This window comes from Saimiri boliviensis, chromosome 7 (genome assembly GCF_048565385.1).
Source record: "Saimiri boliviensis isolate mSaiBol1 chromosome 7, mSaiBol1.pri, whole genome shotgun sequence".
NCBI classification, from domain to species: Eukaryota; Metazoa; Chordata; class Mammalia; order Primates; family Cebidae; genus Saimiri; species Saimiri boliviensis.
The window spans coordinates 15,923,865-15,950,774 of NC_133455.1; the positions used below are offsets into that span (position 1 = coordinate 15,923,865).

General features: G+C 47.1%; 1 long non-coding RNA gene and 1 pseudogene across 1 annotated transcript in view; both read right to left on the reverse strand.

The window, feature by feature from the left end:
- Positions 1 to 2,081: 2,081 nt before the first annotated feature.
- Positions 2,082 to 26,910, reverse strand: part of LOC101053753 (uncharacterized) — a 40,688-nt gene continuing 15,859 nt past the window's right edge. The window contains exon 3 of the long non-coding RNA XR_745400.2: positions 2,082 to 2,177. This is a non-coding gene — a long non-coding RNA (uncharacterized LOC101053753). The remainder of the gene's footprint in view (positions 2,178 to 26,910) is intronic.
- LOC141585237 (U4 spliceosomal RNA) lies at positions 17,900 to 17,983 on the reverse strand (annotated as a pseudogene).

Genomic DNA, 26,910 nt, shown 5'->3' on the forward strand with positions numbered 1-26,910 from the left:
TAGTAACCTTTGAGAATATCTGGTTGTCATGCAAAGATTGCACTTCTTGAATTATGTTAAGACACCTGTTGTAAAATGAGAACTGCTCGTGCTTTAAAAGAAAACCAGGTTCTTGGTACGTTCTGTTGCGGTTGTTTTGAATGGCTTCGCTGCATACAGTGTGTCCAGAATGTCCCCAGAGCATTGATTCTGTGTGATGTCACTACCAACTATGTGGGATGTGGGAGGAAAAAGTCAGTTGACTCTGATGGTGTTTCTCCATGCCTTTAACACACAGTACTATCATGACTTTCTAAGAGAAGAATGTAGTGTGCTGTGACATCGTGATGTATTAAGCCCTGGAATTTCCCTCCCCTGACGCGCAGGCCCCATCCTCGGGGGTCCCGTGTTTGCAGACATGCTTTGAGAAGTTGTCTCAGTGAGGTATCAGTTATGTCCAAAATGAGTCTACCTTAGAATGAGACCGGTTTTGCCAGGCATCGTGTTTGCAAACACTCCACCTAATCAGATTTTGAAAGGCCAGCTTTCATGTCACCTGCCTGAGACTCCTAACAGATCCCCATTATAATTGCGTTTACACAGCAGAATGATTGTATTGAGAAAACCGCGTTAAGTCCTTTTGCCTGCTCAGTTTTCCGTGGCATACTGTCTACTTAAAGTCTCATCCTCATTTTTAAATGTTTTGATCTTTCTCCACGGAGGAAACAGGAGAAGTACTGTGTTGCAGGCTTTCTGTTGCTGATGTCAGATCTCTTTGCTATAAAGGGGAAATATTTCCTTCCTTCAACTACCGTCAGCTTTTTAACTGGAAAGTATCTGTGACCGTGATGATCGAGATGTAGCTCTTCATGTTTTTGTTCATTTTGTCTTTTTAAAAATTTTTTGGCGGGAAGAAGAGACATCAGCTGGACAAAATGCAGAATTTGGATGTGGGACAGTTTCTTTTTGGAGACACAAGTAGCTGTACTGTCTGTATTCTTTTGTGTGGCATGCTAACTTCGAGCCGGGCACTGGCCTAATAAAGTCTTTGTAATCCTCCCAACAATCCTATAAGGCAGAGCCAGATAGTAAAGATGTTAGGCTTTGTAGGCCACGTACAGACTCTGTCACATGTTCTCTGTTTTTCAAAGTGTCAACAACATTCTTAACTCAAGGGCTGCACAAAATCAGGCTGCAGGTGAGATGATGCCCACAGGTCATAGCTGGCTGACCCCGGCTAGGTGTAGGCACTTAGCATTCCGCTGGGTAAAAAGGAAACCCACGTCATACTGCTTGTGCGTGGGTGGGAAGCCAGATGTGGAATCCAGGTGGTCTCTGAGTCGCCAGGAACCACTGAAATCAGCTGGTCACACCCACACTCTCTGGTGCAAGCAGCTACCTCGCCATGGTTTAGCCTTAGTCTGGCAGCAACTTTAACCTTGAATGTTGCGTTTCTGAAAACTTAGAATCCTAAAGGTAAAGCGCATTCCTTCAGTGAATAAAATTATATGCAGTTATAGAATACATGTATTATGGCCACGTAGCAATGACTGTATTAGCGCTATGCTAGTTCTGTAATCAATAGACCCGAAAAGTGACAATGGCTCAAACACAATAGAACCTTTTTGCATCCATAATACTGGGCAGGGGAATGGACTGGCAGGGCAGCCCTCGTTCAGGCATCAGAGGCAGAGTACCCTGGGACCGTCCGTCTCCATCCAACCCAAAGTGGGGTGAGCACAGAGGGATGATACCATCTAGGAGCTTCCATGAGCCGGTGTGGAAGCGGCACTCCCTATATTCAATCCCATTTTGTACGGAGGCGGGAGACATTATCTAGTTGTGTTCTGGGAAAGGAGACGTAATAGTGTGGGTGGAAGCTCTGGTCCACTGCATGGGCCACTCCAGTGTGCTCCTCCACAGCAGGAGACAGCCACGGACGCTTAAACCAGGCTGTCTGTGGAGACGGATTTCTCCAGTCTCCTGCTCAAGTCGCTCGTGCCTCAGTAGCACGTGGCTGGCAGTGGGGTGCCCTTCAGATGGCACTGCCTGTGTACACTCACCATCTCCACCACAGATGGCTGCAGAAGCAGGGAGGAGACCTCACCACGTGGGTCACGTGCACTGCCTCTGTCTCAACAGCCAGATCTCAAGTGCCTGGCCACGCCCGTGTTCCAGAGGAGGTGCCAAATGGTTTCCTTTCCGGAAGGATTTCTTCCAGAAGGAAGAGGAAAGGTTTGATGGGCACTGACTTTGTGTGTACCCTACACCCAGAGCCCTCCTCGGTCCGTGCGTCCCACTCAGCCTAGTTTCCCTGGCCTGGCAAGTTCTCTGCATCAGCCCAGTATGGCGCCTTCGGGATCCCCACCCCCGGTTCCCATTCAGGGGGGACATTTCTTGCATAAGCCCTCACTGCTCTCCGGGAGGAACTCCCTGACCTCTGGAAAGTTCTTCCTCAAGTCTCCTCCTCCCTGGTCCCTTCAGATGTGAGTGTCGGGTGCATCCTGCCTGGGTGCTACCCGACTTTCACATTCCACTTCCTGCTGGGTGCAGGTTTAGGGGCCTGTCCAAGACTTTTATTTACTTGCTTGTACAACAAGCTTGTGATTCCCCTGGCAATGAGTCCCTCTAAAGTTTAGCAGGCTACTAACCTGTTGGTGCCTGTAATCGTAGCCAGCGTTCTTTTCCAGAACTTTCCAGCCTGCTGTATCGCCTCTTGGCTCTCCCTTCCCCCTGACTTAATGTGTCTGTCTTCATCTGATATTAACCAAAGGTGAGGCTTGCTGCTTAAGTGAAAAATGTTTTGTCGGTTTTTTGTTTTTGTTTTTGTTTGTTTTTGAGACCAAGTTTCGCTCTTGTTGCCCAAGTTGGAGTGCAGTGGTGCAGTCTTGGCTCACTGCAACCTGCGTTTCCCGGGTTAAGTGATTCTCCTGCCTCTGCCACCCAGGGAGCTGGGATTACAGGCACACACCACCACACACGGCTAATTCTGTATTTTTAGTAGAGACTGGGTTTCCCAATTTGATCAGGCTGGTCACAATCTCCTGACCTCAGGTGATCCACCTGCCAAAGTGCTGATTACAGTTGTTTAATAGGCCTTTGTTGTTCAGTGATTTTCTTTTTTTTTCTTTTCTGTTTTTGAGACGGAGCCTCACTCTGTCGCCAGGCTAGAGAGCAGTGGCACAATCTCAGCTCATTGCAACCTTCAACTCCTGGGTTCAAGCGATTCTCCTGCCTCACCTTCCCGAGTAGCTGGGATTACAGTTGCACGCCACCACACCCAGCTAATTTTTGTATTTTTAGTAGAGACGGGGTTTCACCATGTTGGCCAGGATGGTCTTGATCTCATGGCCTTGTGTTTCGCCCGCCTCAGCCTTCCAAAGTGAGCCACCATACCCGGCCTTTTTTTCCTTTTTCTTTTTCTTTTTTTTTTTTTTTTTTTTTTGAGACAGAGTCTTGCTGTGTCACCCAGGCTGGAGTGCAGTGGTGTGATTTCGGCTCACTGCAACCTCCACTTCCTGGGTTCAAGCAATTCTTGTATCTCAGCCTCCTGAGTAGCTAGGATTACAGGTGTGTACCACCACTCCCAGCTAATTTTTGTATTTTTAGTAGGCAGAGTTTCGCTGTGTTGACCAGGCTTGTCTCAAACTCCTGGCCTCAAGTGATCCACCTGCTTCGGCCTCCTAGAGTGCTGAGATTACAGGCGTGAGCCACCGGCGTGGCCAGTGTTCATTCTCATCTCGTTGCTGTGCAGAAGCAGTGGCCTTTTGCACATGGGACACCTGGGATTTCAGTCTCTTTTTCCGTTTTAGTTCTCAAATCAGCACATTTTTGCTTCGCTCCTGTTTGTCTTTCCTACAAAGTAGGTATAATTATATCATTTTACTTAATTAAAATGTTTTTGTTAAGTAGAATAGTAATAATTATAATATCTGTCTGGGTGCAGTGGCTCACACCTGTAATCCTAGAACTTTGGGAGGCTGAGGTGGGAGGATCGCGTGATGCCAGGAGTTTGAGCAGTTTCCCTGGTGATAAAGAGCAAAGAGCAATCTACGTTCCTTGTGTTCCGTGTCTCTTTTGGCTGCTTTCTCTAGACTGGCTGCAGGGCTAGTGGTTCCACCCTGCAAATCGAAAGCAACAATTTTACCAAGTCTGATCCCCAAACAGAGTTCTCCAGCCTTTCGGCCTCCGGGAGGCATTTCCTTGCCGCTCCACTGCCAGGCTAACGCCATAGAGTTTCGGGTTTTGGTACAGTGGTGCCCCTCTCGACGGTTTTGTTTTTATTATTACTATTAAGCTTAAAGTGGGCTAATATTTCCATAGGAAGTTCTACTTCCTATTTGGCTGTGCAACTGAGAAAAAAAAAAGCCCTGAGAACAGTGATTCAGGTCTCTGGGAGTGGGAAGAGCTGCACGTTGTTTAGTAAATGCAGGGAAGGAAGTTGCACAGAATACAGAAAGGAGAAATTTTGGGCGAATGAGCTGGGCAGTCTCATTATAGAATCCTTGCATGGTTAGAATTTCCAGGTGGGCACAGTGGCTTTTATAATCCCAACACTTTGGAAGGCCAAGGTGGGAGGATTGCTTGAGGTTAGGAGTTGAGATCAGCCTGGGCAATATAGCAAGGCTTCCATCTCTACAAAAAAATTAAAAATTACCCAGGTGTGATAGCTTAACGCCTGTAGTCCTAGCTCCTCCCAGGAGGCTGAGGCGAGAGGATTGCTTGAGGTCGAGGCTACAGTGAGCCGTGATGGCGCCACTGCACTCCAGCCTGGGTGACAGAGCAAGACTATCTCAAAAGAGAAAAAAGGAATAGAGAAAGAAAGAATTTCCACCTGCTTTTTTGGGGCAGGGTGAGACGGAGTCTCACTCTGTCACCCAGGCTGGAGTGCAGTGGCACGATCTTGGCTCACTGCAGCCTCTGCCTCCTGGACTCTTGTGTCTCAGCCACCCAAGTAGCTGGGACTACCAGCGCATCCCACCATACCCCACTAATTTTGTATTTTTAGTTACTGTGAATAGTGCTGCTGTGAGCATGCCACGGAATGATTTTATTTATTTTTATTGTTATTTTTTGTTTTAAGATGCAGTCTCACTCTGTCGCCCAGGCTTGAGTGCCGTGGCACGATCTGGGCTCACTGCAGCCTCAGTTTCCTGGGTTCATTTGATTCTCTTGCCTCAGCCTCCTGAGTAGCTGGGATTACAGGTGTGTACCACCACGCCTGACTAATTTTTCTTTTTCTTTTTCTTTTTTTTTTTTTTTTGAGATGGAGTCTTGTTCCGTCGCCCAGGTGGGAGTGTAGTGGCATGATGTTAGCTTACTGCAACCTCTGCCTCCTGGTTTCAAGCAATTCTCCTGTCTCAGCTTCCAGAGTAGCTGGGATTATAGGCGTGCATTATCATGCCCAGCTAATTTTTGTGGTTTTAGTAGTAGAGATAGAATTTTGCCATGTTGACCAGGTTGGTCTTGAACTCCTGACCTCAGGTGATCTGCCCGCATCAGCATCCCAAAGTGCTAGGGTATAGGCATGAACCACTGTGCACCTGGCCTAATTTTTCTATTTTTAGTAAAGGCGAGGTTTTGCATCTTGGCCAGGCTGGTCTCAAACTCCTGACCTCAAGTGATCCACCCGCCTTGGCCTCCCAAAGAGCTGGGATTACAGGCGTGTGCCACCGTGCCTGGCTCCATGAAATGTTAATACCACAGATAAACTGTACAACTGCTTGTGTACTCTGTGTGTGTGTGTGTGTGTGTGTGTTTTATACGTAAAAAGCATAAATACACATACTTTTTTTTACTCCCCCAAGAACAAATTTTTGTCCCTTGGGGGCGATATTGCCCCAGTGAAAACGCAGGCTCCACTTGGGCGGTAGTATTGTGAACAGCTGCTCTGTTCCTGCTCACTGGTTGACGATTTGTCTAATCTTTGAGTTCCTTTTAATGGACCCGCCTTTCTTTGTGCCAGGAGCTGTAGTAAATGCAGACATACATTTCTGTGACTTACAAGGGCTAAAATGTATGTTCTAAAGCCTTTTTCATATGTAATTGTTGCTTATTTTATTGACTTGACCCACCCCAGATCTCCTAAAATCTGTTCCTTAAAAAAAAAAAATACAAAAAATTAGCTAGGCATGGTGGTGGGCACCTGTAATCCAAGCTACTGGGGAGGCTGAGGCAGGGAGAATCGCTTGAACACAGGGGGCGGAGGTTGCAGTGAGCCAAGATCGTACCATTGCACTCCAGCCTGGGCAACAGAGCAAGACTCCATCCAAAAAAAAAAAACAAACAAACAAAACCAACATATTAAAAAAAAAACCCTAGTTAGTTTGAGAGTTATTTGCCTCTTATGAAAGTGGGATAGGCTGGCCATGGTGGGTCACGCCTGTAATCCCAACACTTTGGGAAGCTGAGGCAGGTGTATCACCTGAGGTCAGGATTTCAAGACCAGCCTGGCCAATGTGGTGAAACTCCATCTCTACTAAAAATACAAAAATTAGCTGGGTATGGTGGCATATGTCTGTAGTCCCAGCTACTGGAAGGCTGAGACAGGAGAATTGCCTGAATCCAGGAGGTGGAGATTGCGGTGAGCCAAGATTGTGCTATTGCACTCCAACCAGGGAGACAAAGCAAGACTCTGTGCAGTTGTAAGACATCCTAGGTGATGACTACTTTTGTATGGAACTGTTTATTTAATAGTTGCCACAAGATGCGAGAATTGAGCCAGGCATAGTGGCTCATACCTGTAACTCCAATGCTTTGGGAGGCCGAGGCAAGTCGTGTTCACTTGAGGCCGGGAGTTCGAGACCAGCCTGGGCAATATAGTGAGCCCCCCCACCGCCCGCCGTCTCTACAAATAATTTTAAAACTAGCCAGGTGTGGTGGCAGCTACCTGTAATCCCAGCTGTTCAGGAGCTGAGGTGGGAGGGAGGATTGCGTGAGCCGAGGGGTTTGAGGCACAGCGAGCCATGATCACACCACTGCATTCCAGCCTAGGCAGCAGAGCAAGACAAAAACCAGAAAGATTAGAGAATTTGAAAGTCCTTTAACTATCAACTGCTAGAGCGTTCACTCATATACAAGTAAGAAGGCCCAGAGAGGTTAAGAGACTTGATTTGGACAATGTCTGAGACCTGGGCCCCAGCCTGAGTCTTTGGCTATGAACACAGGGGTGTTTCTCTTGCCCCAGATTGCTTCCTCTGTAGGGTTTTCTTGTCCTACAGAAAATGTCTCCCTAAATATCATCCTTTAATGATTCCAAGCCTGTTCTTTTATTTATTTATTTATTTTTAAGATAGGTCTTGCTCTGTTACCCAGGCAGGAGTGCAGTGGCACGATCATGGCTCAGTGCAGCCTCAAACTCCTGGGTTGAAGAATCCTTCCGCCTCATCCTCCTGAGGAGCGTGGGACCACAGGCATGTGTTAGCTACCCTGCCAGGCTGCTTTTTAAATTTTTTGTAAATGTCGGGGTTTTGCCATGTTTCTCAGGCTGTTCTCAAACTCCTGGACTCAAACGATCCACCAGCCTCAGCCTCCCAAAGTGCTAGGATTACAGACGTGAGCCACCATGCCCTGCCAAGCCTTGCCATTTCTTCCTCACTGACTGTACATGCAGCCTCCTGGCCAGCTTCAGCATGCTCTCGTCACTCACGTTTGCTTTGTAGAAGGAAAGCGAGGAAGTGTTATCCTTCACCATCTCTTAGCGTTTGGGAAAAACCTATTCTAAGCCTACGAAGGCTTCTAAAGGAAGTTGCTTCTGAAAATACGATTTCCTCTGAAGCTGGGGTTGGCACACTTGTTCTATAAAGGGCCAGACAGTGCGTATTTTGGGCTTTGCGGGCCATATGGTTTCTGTTGCAATGACTCAGCTTTGTCATTGTGGTGGGAAAGCAGCCATAGGCAGTACGAGCGAGCATGGCTGTGTTCCTTAAACGTTTATGTCCAGAGCCAGGCCGTGGACTGGGTTAGGCCTACAGGCTGTAGTGTCCTCACCCCTACTGTGGAGTTCATTTACACAGTGCTCTTTTGACAGATGTCTAAGCAACGTCAAAACATTGAAAACAAAATAGGGTAATGGAAACCAAGATACCCACCAAGGCTCACCAGTTGTTCTGTTTAATCTCCTGCTCAGGGTATGTGTGCTTCTCCCCGGAACCATTCGAAAATGTCCAGGCAGCTTGAAACTTCTTCCTAAGTATTTCAGCATATATCCTAAGAACAGGGGCACTTCTCTACATGAACACAGTATCAATCATGCCTAAGAAAATTAATAGTAATGCTAAAAGTACATCCTAAATATGACGAAATTGGATGTTGACCGTCAACCAGTTTTATAGAAACTTACAGCATTTCAATTTTCTGAATACCACCCTGCCCATAGCTGGAATCAAGAGGGTAGAAGTTGTCAAAGAAAAATGCAGTTAAGGCTGGACGCTGTGGCTCACACCTGTAATCCCAGCACTTCGGGGGGCTGAGGCGGGTGGATCACCTGAGGTCAGGAGTTTGAGACCAGCCTGACCAACATGATAAAACTTCGCCTCTACTAAAAATACAAAAATAGCTGGGCATGGTGGCGCATGCCTGTAAACCCAGGTATTTGGTAGGCTCAGGCAAAGAAAAGAAAGAAGGGGGGGCGGAGAGAGAGAGGAAGGAAGAAGGAGGGAAGGGAGGAGGGAAGGAAAGAAAAAGACAGTTAAAACGCTAAATCCATTTGCCCGAGGCAAACACTGTAACTGCCTGACAAAATACCTGCTGTTTCAGGTAAGCTGGGGTTCCAAAATGTTCTCTTGCTACAGGTAAAACATTCAGTAGGAACTTTTTCTTTCTTTTAATTTGAGGTAGGGTCTCGTTCTGTTGCTCAGGCTGGGGTATGGGGTGTAATCTCAGCTTACTGCAGCCTTGACCTCCCTGACTCAGGGGATTCTCCACCTCAGTCTCCCAAGTAGCCGAGACACCAAGGTGCGCCACCATGCCTGGCCAATATTTTGTATTTTTTTGTAGAGATGGCGTTTCACCATGTTGCCCCAGCTAGTCTCAAACTCCTGAGCTCAAGCAGTCCTCCTGCCTTGGCCTCCCAAAGTGCTGGGATTACAGGCATGAGCCCCTGTGCCCAGCTAGAAACAATGTCTTTAAAGCCTTTGCTTTAACAGGAAAGCAGATCATCCTTGAAGGAACAGATCGCTCACACTTTTTAATCAAAGTTCAGCGGGAGCCCGCAGAATCATCAGACCCAGTCTTCCTTAGGTCAGTACTGGCTCCTTTATCCTCTAGCCTCACAGAGTTGGGCAGACTAGGAGGATGGCAGAGTTCACTTATAAAGGCCCATACACAATCTTGCGGTTTCCTTATTTTATTTGTAAGAGACAGGATCTCACGCTGTTGCCCAGGCTGGGGTGCAGTGGCGTGACCATGGCTCATTACAACCTTGAACTCCAGGGCTCACTTGATCCTCCCACCTCAGCCTCCCAAGTACTTGGGACTACAGGTCTCTGCCACCTCACTCAGCTAATTTTTATTTATTATTATTAAAAAAAAATTTTTTTTGAGATGGAGTTTCGTTCTTATCGCCCAGGCTAGAGTGCAGTGGCATGATCTCGGCTCACTGCAACCTCCATCTCCTGGGTTCAAGTGATTTTCCTGCCTCAGCCTCCTAAGTAGCTGAGATGACAGGCATGCACCACCATGCCCCCCTAATTTTGTATACTTAGTAGAGATGGGGTTTCACTGTGTTTATCAGGCTAGTCTCGAAATCATGACCTCAGATGATCCACCCACCTCAGCCTCCCAAAGTGCTAGGATTACAGGCATGAGCCATCATGCCTGGCTGTCTATTTATTTTTGTAGAGACAAGATCTTGCTATGTTGCCCAGGCTGGTCTCAAACTCCTGGACTCAAGCAATCCTCCCACCTTGGCCTCCCCAAATGCTGGATTACAGGCATGAGCCACCATCCTGGGCCTTATTTTTTAAATTAATGACGTCTAAGACCTTGACTCAACATACTGTATTGGCTAAGAGAAATTATTTGGACTGAGATATAAGAATAGCCCATCTAAGTTTGCTCTGGGAGTGTGATTTATTTCTGTATGGGACAGGATTGTACTCAGCAACTTCATCTGCAAAGAACATAATGGTCTCTTCTGCGCCTGCCTCATGGTGTGAATGAGCCAGTGATGCACTAATGTGTTGAAATTTTCATGCTCTCACCCCTAAGCCTACCTGTCCTTTAAGCTTTGGCCGTTCTCAGACCACTCAGGATGTGTAGCCATTGGTATGCATACCAGCAGCTGTTTCTTAGAAGAGCAAGCCAAGGCTGGGCATGGTGGCTCATGCCTGTAATCTACCCACTTTGAGTGGATCTTTTGGAGCTCAAGAGTTCAAGACCAGCCTAGGCAACATGGCAAAACCCCATCTCCACAAAAAAATACAAAAATTAGCTGGGTGTGGTGGCACATGCCTGTGGTCCCAGCTACTGAGGAGGCTGAGGCTGGAGAATCGCTTGAACCCAGAAAGTGGAGGTTGCAGCGAGCTGAGATTGCACCATTGTAACTCAGCCTGAGTGACAGAGTGAGACTCTGTCTCAAAAAACAAGCAAGCCAGCCAGCTGTGTCTCTCATATGCCCCGATGAATGCTATTGAACACCGTTCTCCTACTTCTAGACTCAAGGGGTTTTGTTTTTTTCTGAGCGCTGGATAACAGAAACACAGATGTCATGCTCCTCCAAGGCGTTCGGGTTCTTTTGTTTTGTTTTATTTTGTTTTGTTTTGTTTTGTTTTGTTTTGTTTGAGATGGAGCCTTGCTCTGTTGCTCAAGCTGGAGTGCAGTGGCTCAATCTCAGCTCACTGCAACTTCTGCCTCCCAGGTTCAAGCAGTCTCTTCTGCCTCAGTCTCCTAAGTAGCTGGGACTACAGGCATGTGCCTGGCTAATTTTTCTATTTTTGGTAGAGATGGGGTTTCACCGTATTGGCCAGGCTGGGCTTGAACTCCTGACCTGAGGCAATCCGCCTGCCTCAGCCTCCGGAAGTGCTGGGATTACAGATGTGACCCACCACGCCCACTCTGAGACCAGAGTCTTACAAGGGCAGGAGATACTGCATGCTGGGGCTTAGCTGAGGCTGTTCCTGAAACCTTCAGCTTAGCTCCTTTGCATTTGACTCCAGTTGGCCCAGAGGTCTCTCAGCCTGTATAGCTGGCTCAGCTTGGGGCCGCAGGTCTCTACAATGGTGGGTCTGTTCTGCTTTCAGGACCCATACCCCAAAATGTGGGAAACACCATCACCAGTTGTAGAACCAAATGTAACTCTCAAGTGTGAAAGAATCCCATTCAGGTGGTGGGTGACTTGGAATCCAGGTGGCAGGGGTGTCATGGAGTAGCCATTTAGACTACAGCAGCTTGGGGGAGCAAGGAGCTCATCCACCCCCGTATGTGTGGGTCTGTCATTGCAGTGAGGCTGCTGCTTTAGGGAAGATCTTGCTTTTGTTTCTCACAAACCTCAGAGGCATGTCAGTTGCCGCCTCCTAAGGTCAGCATTCATACCCTGCTCCTGCCTCAGCTGGAGCAGCTGACGTAATCGGCAGGGACATAATCGGCAGGCAGACGCTTCTGGGATATCAGATAAAGTCACCTTTACCTTCCTGTGACAGGACATCCTTTGCCAAAAATCACAAACATTCTACTCTGTATAAAGCTTATGCTGCTCTGGACCCTTATTCTGTGCCAGCCACGTTTACCTGGAATTCTCCACTTTACAGCTGAGGAAACCAAGGCCCAGAGAAGTTGACTGACTTGCCCAAGACAGCACAGCTACTAACAAGGCCCAGATCCCAACCCAGTTCTACCTGACTCCAAAACCCAAGCTGCTCTTTGCAACTCTCCTGATTGAGTTTGCTTTCATCTTCATCTCCCTGGAAACAGCTAGAATAAGGTAGTCCTCCCCTGTAAATGTCTGTGGGTTTCAGTGGTCTTGCTTATCACAGAGCTGGAGCAGGTACAGTTTGGCTGAGTTGTCAAACTCAGGGCGAACTTTGTTCTGTTGTGTCAGAGCATGATATATTCATGTGAATACTTTCATTTTGCCTTTCCAGAAATTAGAAGCTGAGAGGCAAAAATCTTCAGAGGGCCACCTGTTAAATTCTTGGTTTCTCACAGCAGTGATTTCAGTCACATATATATGTGTGTGTCTGTTTTTATCAACAGCTAACATAGATATGTGACATATATAATGTTTATGTGTAACAATTTATATATTATATACATATACATGTATAACATATATAACAGTACATATGTTTTGTAACATCACACACTACATGTTATGCACACGATGTGTTGTACATGTGATGTGTAAATAGCATTACACGTGTATAACATGCATGTGGGTGTTAACATTTGTCATGCATATAGCATGTCACATGTGCATATCACAAATATAAATGTGCATATAGCATTTATATTACATATGTTGTATAATGTCATGTTCTACACACATTACACATATTGCATGTTATAGCAAATGTGCAACATATTGCATACATGTTCTGCATACACATTGCACCATGTTCTGTGTAATGTGTACATAATGCATGTATGTAATGTGTATATTACAAATGTTCTGCAGGTAACATCACATATATTACATATGTTGTGCATGTAGCATATAGACTATATTGTGCATATTAAATGCATGTCATGCTTCTGACAGGCATAACATGCATATGACTTGTGGCATGTCATCTTGACAGGTTTTGTATCATTTTTGTGACATGACATGATATGTTTGTGACATGACATTACTTCATGACAAGCATGTTGTGCTTTATGACATGCATGTGGCTTCCAACATGCCATGACACATTGCATAAACATGCTTGCAACATGTGTACAAAAATGCATACACTATATGAACACTTGCAACATGCTAGTGACATCTGTGTGGCATGTGATGCTTATGATATGCTAATGATATGTCACCTGCCAATGACGTGCTTAGTACAGGAGGCATTCTTTTGAATTGTGCCAAGCTGGCATACTAACTACATATGACATTCTTGCAAAATGTGGCATGATGGAAACAAGTGACATGGTGACAGGTGATGTGACAGTAACAGGTGACATGTGAGAGTGATGGGTGGCAGTGACAAGGTGATGAGTCACAGGCAACAGGTTGAGAGTGAAGGTGACATGGTCAGGTGACATTGACATGTAACTGGTAATAGTGACAGGTGACTTGAGTCACAGATGACAGGTAGATGACAGATGAGTGATGGGACATGTAACAGGTGACAATGACATCTGAGTGATAGGTGATGTGACATGAGTGACATGACATGACAGATGACCATGACATGACATGATGTGACAGGTGACGTGACTGAAATGTGACTGACAGTGACATGCAGTGATGTGACAGTGACACAGATTAAAAGTGTCATGGCAGTGACAGGTGACAGGTGATATGATTGGTATGTAACAGGTAATGAGTGACAAGTGATGCGACAGTGATGTGGTGACATGACATGATAGTGGCAGTGACGTGATTGGTGACCCATAGGTGACATCATAACATGAGGTGACAGGTAAAATGTGAGTAGTGAGAGTGACAGGTGAGTGGGTGACTGGTGACAGGTGACATGTGCCTATTGCATGCCAAGTACATGCCCATTACATGCTGCTGACATACTAAAATGTGCTTCATGCTGTGGTCATGCCTATTACATGCCACTGACATGAAAAGAAATTACTTATATGCCCATCACATGCTATGGTCATGCCTGTTACATGCCACGAACCTGCAGGCATGATTCTATGCCCATTATGTGCTATGGTCATGTCTGTTATATGCCACTAACACACCTGTTGCATACTAGTGAAGACACAGCTATTTGCCCATAATATGCCTCTTACGTGCCATCAACATGCAAATGCATACCTATTAGTGCCATGATCATGCCTTTTACATACCAGGGATATGTGATGACATGCCTATGACATGTTATCATATCTATTTCTATGCCACTGACATGTTAAGATATGCATATCACATGCCAATGACAGGCTATTATTTACCACTACTGACATTTTAAACATACATTTCACATGCTTATTACACACTATGGCCATGCTTGTTTTATGCTATAATTACATCTACATGCTAAGGACATGCTTGCATGCTACTGACGTGCTAGAACATGCTGATTCCATACCCATTTCATCCTATGGTCATGAATGTTACATGCCACTGACATGGCTATTGCATGCTAGCTATATTTGAAAACGTGGCTATTGCATGCTAGGAACATTTAAGGACTTGTGCGTTGCATGCTATAGTTATGTCTATTACATGCCAGGGACATACATCAACATGCTAAGATATGTCTCACAATACAACATGCCTTTTACATGCTCATTACACACCAAGTACGTTTGGACATGTTTATTTTATGTTGTCACACTTTTTGCATTCATTGCCACACATTACATGCCACTCATGTTAAGACATGCTCACTACATGCCAATTGCATGTCACTGTCATGTATATCACAAGCTGCCTGCATTCTCATACTTGTATGCTGCATTTGTTTAAATGGCATGGTCATGCTTGTTTATGCTATACCTATTATATGCTAAGGGATGCTTGTTATATGCTGCTAACATGATAGGACATGCCAGTTATATGCCTAAGGTCATGCCTATAACGTCACTGACATGCTACGTTTTTACTGTGTACTTATCACGTTATGATCATGTCCGTTACATGCCTATTATACACCAAGCATGCATGTGACATGCTAAGGATTTCTCACGTGTGTAAGCCAAGGACCTGTAATGCACTAAGTACCTATGATATGAAGAATGTACCTATTTAGACATGCCTGTGACATGTTATGTGCAAAGGACATGCCTATTACAAGCTGACAACGTGCTTATTGCATGCTGAAAATATGCTAAGAAAATGCTAAGGACATGGCAGGTGTTAGGTGGCAGCGACATGTGACAATTACAGGTGACAGTGACAGGAGACATGACAGTGGCATTACATGTGACAGTGACTGATGACCATATGATAGGTCACATGTGACATTTCACAGGTGACTTGTGACAGTGCAGGAGACAATGACCTGACAGTGACTGAGGACAGTGCTATTTGACAATGACAAGTCACATGTGACATTTGATAGGTGACACATGATAGTGACAGATGACAGTAACATTACATGTGACATGCCTGGTGACAGTGACATGTTGCATTTGGCTGGTGACACAAGTGGCAGTGCCATTTGACAGGTGACATGCTAATGGCATGTATGTCACTTCCATTATAAGGCCATGTCTCTTACATGCCAGGAACATGTGGCGTGCTAATTACAGGTTGAAGCCATGGCAATTACATGCTAATGGACTACCTTTTACACATTAAATATGTGCTTATATGGCCTTGCCAATGACATGACATACCAATGACATGACATCCTTCTTACATGCCAATAACATGCTAAGGACATGTCAATGACCTGTGGCGTGTTAGTGATATGACAGTGACAGGTGTTAGAGCATGTGAATGATATGACGTGACAGGCAACAGGTGATAGTGACATGTGACAAGCAACAGGTGATTCAGGTAATAGGTGACATGCAGGTGACAGGCAACAGGTGACAATGACATGTGACATGACAATGACAGGTGACATGCAACAGTGACAGGTGACATGATGGTGACGTGACAGTTTATGCATAATGCCATATAGTGATACCTAACATTTCTTCTGCAGCTAGGTCTTCCATAGTCTTTCTCTTAATTACTCATTGAAATCGTTGAGCACTATTTACCATTTGTTAATCACTTTAGTTCAGTCCCCCACTCCCCAGCTTGGAGCTGGAGGTGGACGTATTGCTGCTGAGCAGAAGGGCTGGTTCCGGGGCCTTCAATGTGTAGGTTTGTAATGTGTGGAGTGGCAGCCCTGAAGTGAGCCATGTAGGAAGGGGCAGAAGGCCCCTGACAGTACTGTGTACCCAGTAATAGAGACAAACAGATGGCCAGGGTGAGGGAGAGCGAGGGGACAATGTTTTGTAGTTTAGTTTAGAGATGCTGCGAATTGTCACTGTCTAGGCAAGACACATTCGGCATGAGTCACCCTCAGTCTGGGCTGCACAGCCACCCCAGGCAAATAGCATCTCTAATCTTAAAAGCTCATTAAGCCTGGCTCTCTGCGCACTGCCTGGAAAAGCCTCTGTTGAACAGGGAGTACCAAGGGCGGGAGGAAGGAGCCAGCGGCTGCACGAGATGGCCCAGGTGTCCCACCAGCTGGTCGCACCCAGGCTCTTCCCCACCAAGGAAGAGCACGTGTTCCTATTTGGGAAAGGGAGAGAGGAGAGTGGTAATTTTCCATTTTCCTTTCCTGAGTGAGTCATAAGAAAGCAAAATGTGTTCCCAGCTTGTGTTACTACTTCTGTCATGGCTGGGCCGTACAGATCGAAGGCTGGGGGAGATGTGTCTCCCCTCCCAACCCCTTCATCCATTCTTTTCAAGATGCTCTTCCCTCTCCCCACTTCAGAAGCCTCGTGTCTGCCTGGAGCCCACTGGTTTGCCCGGAGATGGTCTGTTGTCCTTTGATTTTGAATTCAAACGCTCCTGCCTCTTGGTGGCCCAGTGAGATCTGGGGTTCAGAATGGGATGTGAAGTGTCTGGCCTTGCCCTCACTGCCTTGGTGGAATGTGCCACCAACCCACAAGAACACAGCAGGCCAGGAGAGGGGCCACGGCTTCAGAAATATTGCCTTGGGGCTATTGTTTGTAGACCAAACCTGGACTCTCCTGCTGCTCAGGGATCAGGACCAGCTATGCCCACGTAGTCCTAGAACCATCCAGGTTGTGAGCAACTTGCCATTTCCACATTGGTGTCTGTTTCCGACACCCGAGGAGGCTGACTCACTGAGTGGACTGGCAGGGCCTTAGGAAGGAAATCAGTTATTTGGCCTCACACGCCGGCAAGTGCCCTAAGGGAATCTGTTGAGTTCCTGAATGTAGATAAAACTCCTTCTCGTTCCCCATCAAAATGAGCCCTGGGGCTCACCCCTTCGCTCACCCTTCAGGGTTCACCCATCGCCTTGTCCTTCTCTAGGGACTGCCCTGGACCCCTGTGCCTCCCCACTGCCACCACCCTGGTCCAAGCCACCACTGTCTCTTACCTTGGCAGGTTCACCTGCCTGACTTCCCTTCACCCGCCCACCGCTGGGCCATTGCATAGTCCGTTTCCTTTGCCCGGTTCTCACTCTACCTCCATTTATATTTGTTGAGCTTCTGCCATGTGCATAGCAGTACGCTGGGTGCATGGAACGTAAAAAAGACACCCAGGCCATGTAGCCATGTGGGGCATGTAACAGTAATGCAGTCATACTGTATTAGTCTGTTCTCATGCTGCTAATAAAGACATACCAAGACTGCGTAACTAACAAAGGAAAGAGGTTTAACGGACTCACAGTTCCCCATGGCTGGGGAGGCACCACAATCATGGCAGAAGACAAAGGAAGAGCAAAGGGATGTCTTACATGGCAGCAGCAAGAGAGCTTGTGCAGGGAACTCCCGTTTATAAAACCTTCAGATCCTGTGAGACTTATTCAGTTGTCTCTACCTGGCCCTGCCCTTGACATGGAGATTATTGCAATTCAGGGTGAGATGTTGGCAGGGACACAGCCAGGCCGTATCACACATCTACATCCACCACACGCCGTGAGCCCAGCACGTGCCCGGCGCTGCACATACATACCTCTCACCCTCCCAGCAGCCCGGCAGGGTAAGTGCTGCTATGTTATTCTCATGTTAGAGACAGGGGAATTCAGGGCCAAAGAAAGGCAGCTCAGATATCGGGGAACGATGGTGCAAACACACGACCTCTCTGGATTTAGTGCAGTGTTGTTGTTGTTGTTGTTGTTGTTGTTGTTATTTTTCAATTAGCAACAATCACGCCTCAGACAAACCTCATTGGCTACTTGTACTGCCACTGCGCAAAGCTAGTGCAATGCTTCTCAAAGTCTCTTCCTAGACCAACTGCAACAGGATCACCTGAGAACTTGTCAGAAATGCAGATTCTGAACCCAGACCCACCAAATCAGAAGCTCTGGTGCTGGAGCTCAGTGATGTGTATTTTAAGAAGCCCCCCCAAGGGCTTCTGAGACACACGCTCAAGTTTGGGAACCAGTAAGTCATGAGGGATTTTATATACAAGTGGTTTGGAGATTGATGTGTCAGCATGGGGTACTGGTGTCCTTAAAGATTTTCTATTTTTAAACATGTTTTAAAACCAATTAGAGTGCTAACGAGATGATAGTGAGATTGTGAACCCTCATTATTTATGAGATTTCAGGGCCCTTTCCCTTCCACGTAGGGTGGTACTCAAAAGCCCAGATTCCCTGCGTCTGATGACAGGGACACTGTGTTGCCCCAGGTGGCCTCCCGGACTCAGGTGATCCTCTTCTCCATAGTAGCGAGGACTACAGGTGAGCACCACCACCCTCGGCTCTCAACGGCTTTTGTGAAAGATTATTCAGGGGATACTTTATAGGTTATTTTTTATTTTATTTTATTTATTTATTCATTCATTTATTTTGAGATGGAGTCTCGCTCTTTTGCCCAGACTGGAGTGCAGTGGCGTGATCTCAGCTTTCTGCCACCTCCACTTCCCTGGTTCAAGCGATTTTCCTGCCTCAATGTCACTAGCGGCTGGGACTACAGGGACTCACCACCATGCCTAGCTAATATTTTTATTTTTAGTAGAGACGGGGTTTCACCATATTGACCAGGCTGGTCTTGAACCCCTGTCCTGGTAATCTACCCGCCTCAGCCTCCCAAAGTGCTGGGATTACAGCCGTGAGCCACCACACCCAGCCAATTATTTTTATTTTTATTTTATTTTTGAAACGGAGTCATATGACTCTCTTGTCCATGCTGGAGTACAGTGGCACTATCTCTACTCACTGCAACCTCCACCTCCTGGGTTCAAGCAATTCTCCTGCCTGCCTAAGCCTCCCAAGTAGCTGGGACTATAGGCACATGCTACCATCTGCTAATTTTTGTGTTTTTAGTGGAGATGGAGTTTCATTATATTGAACAGGCTGGTTTTGAACTCCTGACCTCAGGTGATCTGCACACCTCAGCCTCCGAAAGTGCTGGGATTACAGGTGTGAGCCCCCATGCCTGGCAACAAATAGAATATTAATTGGGAAAAAAAAAAAAAAAAAAAAAAAAAGCCAGGCTCTTGCCTGTAATCCCACCCCTAGGAGGCGCAGTTGTGTGGATCACGAGGTCAGGAATTCAACACCAGCCTGGCCAATATGATGAAACTCTGTCTCTTCTAAAAATACAAAAATTAGCCCAGTATGATGGCCAGCGCCTGTAGTCCCAGCTACTCAGGAAGCTGAGGCAGAAGAATTGCTTCAACCCAGGAGGCGGAGGTTACGGTGAGGCAAGACCACACCAATGCACTCCAGCCTGGGTGACAGAGTGAGACTCCATCCCCCTGCAAAAAATTCTATTTCTGCCGGGCGCGGTGGCTCAAGCCTGTAATCCCAGCACTTTGGGAGGCCGAGGCGGGTGGATCACAAGGTCGAGAGATCGAGACCATCCTGGTCAACATGGTGAAACCCCGTCTCTACTAAAAATACAAAAAAAAATCAGCTGGGCATGGTGGCGCGTGCCTGTAATCCCAGCTACTCAGGAGGCTGAGGCAGGAGAATTGCCTGAACCCAGGAGGAGGAGGTTGCGGTGAGCCGAGATCGTGCCATTGCACTCCAGCCTGGGTAACAAGAGTGAAACTCCGTCTCAAAAAAAAAAAAAAAAAAAAAAAGAGGCCGGGCTCGGTGGCTCAAGCCTGTAATCCCAGCACTTTGGGAGGCCGAGGCGGGTGGATCACGAGGTCGAGAGATCGAGACCATCCTGGTCAACATGGTGAAACCCCGTCTCTACTAAAAATACAAAACACTAGCTGGGCATGGTGGCACGTGCCTGTAATCCCAGCTACTCAGGAGGCTGAGGCAGGAGAATTGCCTGAGCCCAGGAGGCAGAGGTTGCGGTGAGCCGAGATCGCGCCATTGCACTCCAGCCTGGGTAACGAGAGTGAAACTCCGTCTCAAAAAAAAAAAAAAGAAAAAATTCTATTTCTTACAAATACAAATTTGAAACACCAATTCTTCCCTAACACTTTGTGTTGAACTTATGAATATCCCTATTTTGTTTATAAATAGACTGTAGTTTACAATCATTTTTAAGGTTTTTGTTTGTTTTGTTTTTGTTTTTGTTTTTGAGATGGAGTTTCACTTTTGTTGCCCAGGCTGGAGTGCAATGGCACAGTCTCGGCTCACAGCAACCTCCACCTTCCGGGTTCAAGCTATTCTCCTGCCTCAGCCTCCCAAGTAGCTGGGATTATAGGCATGCACCACCATGCCTGGCTAATTTTGTATTTTTAGTAGAGATGGGGCTTCTCCATGTCGGTCAGGCTGGTCTCGAACTCCGGACCTCAGATGATCTGGCTGCCTTGTCCTCCCAAAGTAATGCGATTACAGCATGAGCCCACCATGCCTGGCCTTTAAGGCTTTTTTTTTAAGCCATTAAATTAATTCCCTTAAATACTTTAAGTGCACTTATGTATTTAATATATTTGATTTCTTTTTAAGCACTTTTCAGAACCTTCTAAGTACTTCATTACGAATTTTTATACATCTAATAAATTGAACTTTTAAATATGCAAATGGTAAGTTATCTTAAAGAGTAACATTCTGTTTATAGACTTAATATTAAGTTCTCACATAACTTCCAGGTTAAAATCTGGCTGACACAGTAATGTGAATAGACAACACTACTGAACTGTGTACTTGAAAATGGTTAAGATGGTCAATTTTATGGTATGTCTATGTCACCACAATTTACAAAAATATGTGATCATAATTGATTACTCAATTCGTTTGAAATTGGAATCACAAGGCTTTTCTGTTAGGTGATGCCAAATTCTCTTAAACATCTCAGACCCTTAAAATATAAAGTGTACCAATATACATAGATTACTTTTCAATATAATACAGGACGGAAAAAAAAAAAAAGGCAACTATGACTTTGCATTACTTCATCCTTTCTGTACTTAAGGCTAAACCTTCTGGATTTAAAGATTCTGACTAAGGAAAACACCGTGCCCTCCTGAGAAACCTGGCGGTGCCCACCAAGTACAGAATGCAGCAAATTGCTATTTAGCCAGGAAGGAAGAATTGACTTTTTTTCAAGGGCCTCAGCTGAACACTAATTATAGTCACTGTGCTGATGGCAGACACCAGGGCCCCTTCTCCATGTGGGATAGTACTCTCAAAGCCCAGGTTCCCTGGCTCTGATGACAGAAATCCTAATTCTTCCCCAGTGTGAATCTCAGGTCTCCCTTTTAATCTTGGCCTCACCAGTGAGTGTGCCATCTCCCTGGCTTCCTTCTCTCCTGGAATCTTCTCCCGCCACCTCCGCTAAGGACACGACCCATATAGATATCTTTCCATAGCAGCCGCTGATGCTGCAGCCCTGACTTCTTGCTATTCTTTTTTTTTTTTTTTTTTTTTTTTTTTGAGACAGAGTCTTGCTCTGTCGCTCAGTCCAGAGTGCAGTGGTGAGATCTCGGCTCCCTGCAACCTCCGCCTCCCCGGTTCAAGTGATTGTCCGGCCCCAGCCTCCTGAGTAGCTGGGATTATAGTCACGTGCCACCACGCCCTGCCAATTTTTGTATTTTTGTTAGAGACGGGATTTCACCATGTTGGTCAGGCTGGTCTCAAACTCCCGACCTCAGGATCCGCCGCCTCAGCCTCCCAAAGTGCTGGGATTACAGGCATGAGCCACCACGCCTGGTCTTTGTTAATCTTCTCTTGTAGCATTTCAGAGAAGGAAAAGGCTGCTGTGAGTTGAGGACAGTAGCAGATTTCCAAAAAGGAGAATTTAAAAACTGGTGTTTGTAGGATGCGCCAACAAGAGATGGGGAAGCTTGTGAGGTGAAGGGAATTCACTCTAGACTTATGAATAAATTGCTAGCCCAGGTGCACTGTTTGCTGTCCCCTGCCTTCTTTTTCCTTTTTCAGATGGAGTCTGGGTCCGTCCCCCAGGCTGGAGTACAGTGGCGCGATATTAGCTCACTGCAAACTCTGCCTCCCGGGTTCAAGCGATTCTCCTGCCTCAGCTTCCCAAGCAGCTGGGATGCCTGCCACCATGCCTGGCTAATTTTTTTTTTTTTTTTTTTTGAGATGGAGTCTTGCTCTGTTGCCCAGGCTGGAGTGCGGTGGCACAATCTCGGCTCACTGCAACCTCTGCCTTCTGGGTTCAAGTAATTCCCCTGCCTCAGCCTCCCGAGTAGCTGGGGTTACAGGCGCCCACCACCACGCCTGGCTATTTTTTATATTTTTAGTAGAGACGGAGTTTCACCATATTGGCCAGGCTAGTCTCGAACTCCTGACCTCAGGTGATCCACCTGCCTTGGTCTCCCAAGGCGCTGGGATTACAGGTGTGAGCCACCATGCCCGGCCTCCCCTGCCATCTAAGCAGGCTGCACCCTTCTGTTGATCGCATCTCACTGGAGCACCTCCTCTCACCTTGTCTGGTAGGGGCCTGGCAAGGAAGTGTGAACACCAGAAATGGAGCTCCCCTGTTCCTGACTCCCTCCTGGAACCAGCAAGTCACCTCCAGGCCCCCAGAGGCACTGGCCCTCCTGTGAATTCAACCAAGCGTGGTGTCCCATAACAAATACGGAGAACGCCGCCAGATGGTGCTTCTCTACGCCAAGTGAGTGGCTCCACAATGACTAGGGGTGGGCGGGTGCTGAGGGGGAGGCGGAGAAATGTCAGATTCAGCAGTTAACCTCCTGGGACACCTGCTCAGGGGAGGATATCGGAAGAACCCTAACATCCGTCAGTGGGATTACGGGGACATTTAGGCACATAAACAACCAACTCAAGTCACCGGAGGGTCTGTGCCAAAAATGAAGTTTTGAGAAGTCCCCGAGGTGGCCTGGAAGGAGATGTGAGCACTCCCAGCCTTGGCATATCTTAGAGCTCAGCTGGTCTTGGAGGGGGCTTGTGTTATCCAGGAGGCTGATGGGACCCACCCCCATGGGGCCAGAGAAGATGTGGGAGAGGATGCCTTTATAAAAGCTCATGTCCTTTTTTTTTTTGAGACAGAGTTGCTCTGTCACCCAGGCTGGAGTGCAGTGGTGTGATCTCAGCTCACTGCATCCTCTGCCTCCCAGGTTCAAGCTCTTCTCATGCCTCAGCCTTCCGAATAGCTGGGATTACAAGCACACGCTACCAACCTGGCTAAGTTTTGTATTTTTTAGTAGAGACAGGGTCTCTATGTTGCCCAGTCTGATCTGGAACTCCTGGCCTTAAGCAATCCACTCGCCTGTGCCTCCCAAAGTGCTGGGATTACAGGTGTAAGCCACTGCGGCCTGCCTTAAAGCTCATGTCCTTTAATCATCATACTGTTCTACAGGGTCATGTTGTTACTATAAACCCATTTTATTGATGAAGCCGAGGCTCAGTGAGGGGGCACTGAGCTGTCCACGGTCTCAAGATGGTGGAGGATGGTGGAGAAGGGTGGCGCCCCCAGCAAGGTCCAGGGGGTGACTTTGCTGCTGGTCACAGGTTCCCACAGGTAGGAAGCCCCACTAGTCTTGATTGTGCCTCATCCCTCCCCATGCTCTAGGGGGCAGCAGAGTTTTATAATTGACCATGAGATTCCCCGTGGAATAGACTAGGGTTCAAGTCCTGCTTTGGCTACTAACAGGGCAGGTGAATGAGGCCAGTCATTTAACCTGGGGGAAGGGGTCTCTGTTTCCTGTGGATGAAATGGACATAAAGGTTTCTCCTGGGAGAGTGCTTCTTAAGAACATGTTGGAAATAGATGCTCAGTGCTGCAAAGAAAAATTAGCACTGAGACAAAGGGTTTTTCAGCAACGCAATTTTTACTTCCCAGACTGCAGGAAGGGTCCTCTCGCTAGCCACGCTGCCATGAGAGTACAGCAAACAGAGGAAAACACACAAATTTATCTCTTACACATTTGGGGTGGTCCCGACTGCTGTGTCTGATCTCTGTTGGCTGGGGCCAAACCTCACAATCTAAACTAAAACCCGACTGGCTAACAACTTAAAACTTTTCTAAACAGGTAAAAGCAATGGAGAGCTGGGACGTGCTTGTGAGCACGTCCAGCACAGATATCTTGGTTAAAGTACAAAGACATACAATGTACCATGTGCCCGTAAGGATGGCATGTCTAACAGCTACATAGGATAGGGCTTAACAGAGTTATTAACACACTTACTCTTTTACAATAAAGGAAACTTTAAAAGGGAACTTTTCTGCTTCCTCCAGGACATCAGTAGCAACAGTAAGATAGTGGCAGACACCCAGACAGCTGCTGGCTTGCGCTGTTCTAAGCACTTTTTCTGTTTCAGTTCTTTTCTCCTTTGTCACACCCCAGGGCTCTTGCAACTCTCATTGCCCTGGTCTTGTAGGTGCAGTCACGGAGGCAAAGAGAAGCAAAGCCACTTGCCCGAGCGCACACAGTTAGGAAGTGGCAGAGCCAGGATTTGAACCCAGGTCGTCCAGCTGCTCTGGAACTGCCTGTGAAAATGCTTGGCGCTTAGCACGCAGCTAGACCAGCAGCACCCATGGATGGAAGCGTCCGTTCCTGAGATCGTAACAGCATTTACAGGGCTCCCCGGGAGGGAGGTGTGCCCACTGCTGAGGCCCTTGGAACATCTTGCATAAAAGAAAGAAGTTCTTAGCCAGCAACTCTGCACACTACAAGGTTCTATATTATTTATAAAGAGGCTGCTGAAGTCGAGAGACTTTTAACAGGCGGAGGTATGTTCTTGAGACTAGAATAGTGGCTGAGGCCTGACAGGAGGCACTTTCTGGTGACATCAGAGCATCCCAGGCTTGCTCCAGCAGCAGCAGCTTGGAGGGAGTGTGGGTTTTCTTCCGGCTCAGCCACAGCTGCTGGTTCACCCCGGTTCGCCGGGGTGGCTCACCCTGGTTCCTCCCAAGAGGGCAGCATTCAGCCTGGGCACTCAGGCCGGTATAAGACAGGGATGGGTGACCCCCAACGAGCAGGCTTTAGCTGGAGTCTAGAGGTCTGTAATCTGCCACTTCCCCCTCCCACTGTTTCCTGAAGAGCGGCCATCTGGCCTGACCAGTAGGATGGGGACAAAGAGCAGAGGCCTGCAGAAGAGGGGCTGGGAAGTCCCTGGGAGGCCCTTGGATTCAGATCCCTTTCTCAGCAGTAGGGAGCAGAGTATTTTGCCATCCTGCTTACCCAACCTCACCATCACCTGGGGGCTTCTAACAGGTCCTGACCCCAGAGCCCCCACCCCTGCCTGCAGCACCAGAGGCTCCAGGAGGATCTTATGCACATCACAGTTGTAGAACTCTAGAACTCTTTTTTTTTTTTTTTTTTTTTCTTTTGAGATGGAGTTTACTCTTGTCGCCTAGGCTAGAGTGCAGTGGTGCAATCTTGGCTCACTGCAACCTCTGCCTCCTGGATTCAAGTGATTCTCCTGCCTCAGCCTCCCGAGTAGTTGGAATTACAGATGTGCGTCACCATACCCACTAGTTGTATTTTTAGCAGAGACGGGGTTTCGCCATGTTGGCCCAGCTAGTCGAACTTCTGACCTCAGGTGATCCACACACCTCGGCCTCCCAAAGTGCTGGGATTACAGGTGTAAACCACCACGCCCGGCCTAGAACTCTTGTAATCTACGAGAAGGACTTCAACCCAGAACTTGCCCCAAACCCCAACAGGTGACCATTGGCTTTTTTTCTGGGGTGGAAATAAATTCTGGATATAGAGTACAAAGATTAAGTCAAACCAAGGTTAAATTGTGGTCCCTACCAGGAGCCGTGAGCTTTCAGTGGAGATATTAGAGGGATGTGGGGTGGGGGGTCAGGGAGGGAGGAAAGGGTCACAGTTTAAATAGGATAACTTAAAATGCTGCTTCAAATTTGTATAGCCATTGTGGAAACCAGTGTAGAGGTTCCCCAAAAAATTAAAAATAGAACTATCGTAGGATCCAGCATTTCCACTTCTGGGTTTCTACCCAAAGGAAATGAAATCAGTATCTTGAATGGATATCTACACTTCCATGTTGATTGCAGTATCATTCACAGTAGCCAAGATAAACAACATAAGTGTCCGTCAACAGATGAAATGATAGAGAAAATGTAAAACACATCTATAGGAATATTATTCAGCCTTTAAAAAGAGGGAGATCCTTGGCTGGATGCAGTGCTCATGCCCATAACCCCAGCACTTTGGGAGGCCAAGGCAGGTGGATCACCTGAGGTCAGGAGTTTGAGACCAGCCTGACCAACATGGAAAAACCAAGTCTCTACTAAAAATACAAAGGTTAGGCCAGGCGGTGGCTCACACCTGTAATCCCAGCACTTTGGGAGGCTGAGGCAGGGGGATCACAAGGTCAGCAGTTCAAGACAAGTCTGACTAACATGGTGAAACCCCGTCTCTACTAAAAATACAAAAATTACCCACCACTGTGGCGGGTGCCTGTAGTCCCAGCTACTCGGGAGGCTGAGGCAGGGGAATTACTTCAACCCAGGAGGCAGAGGCTGTAGTGAGCCGAGACTGCGCCATTACACTCTAGCCTGGGTGGCAGAGTGAGACTCCATCTCAAAAAAAAAAAAAAAAATACAAAAGTTAGCTGGGCATGGTGGTAAACACCTGTAGTCCCAGCTACTCAGGAGGTTGAGGCAGGAGAATCGCTTGAACCCAGGAGACGGAGGTGGCAGTGAGCCAAGATCATGCCACTGCACTGTAGCCTGGGTGACAGAGTGAGACAAATAAATAAATAAATAAATACAACAGTGATGCTGCTCTTCCCATCCCTCAGCCTTCATCACGTGGGGTCTGGGTGT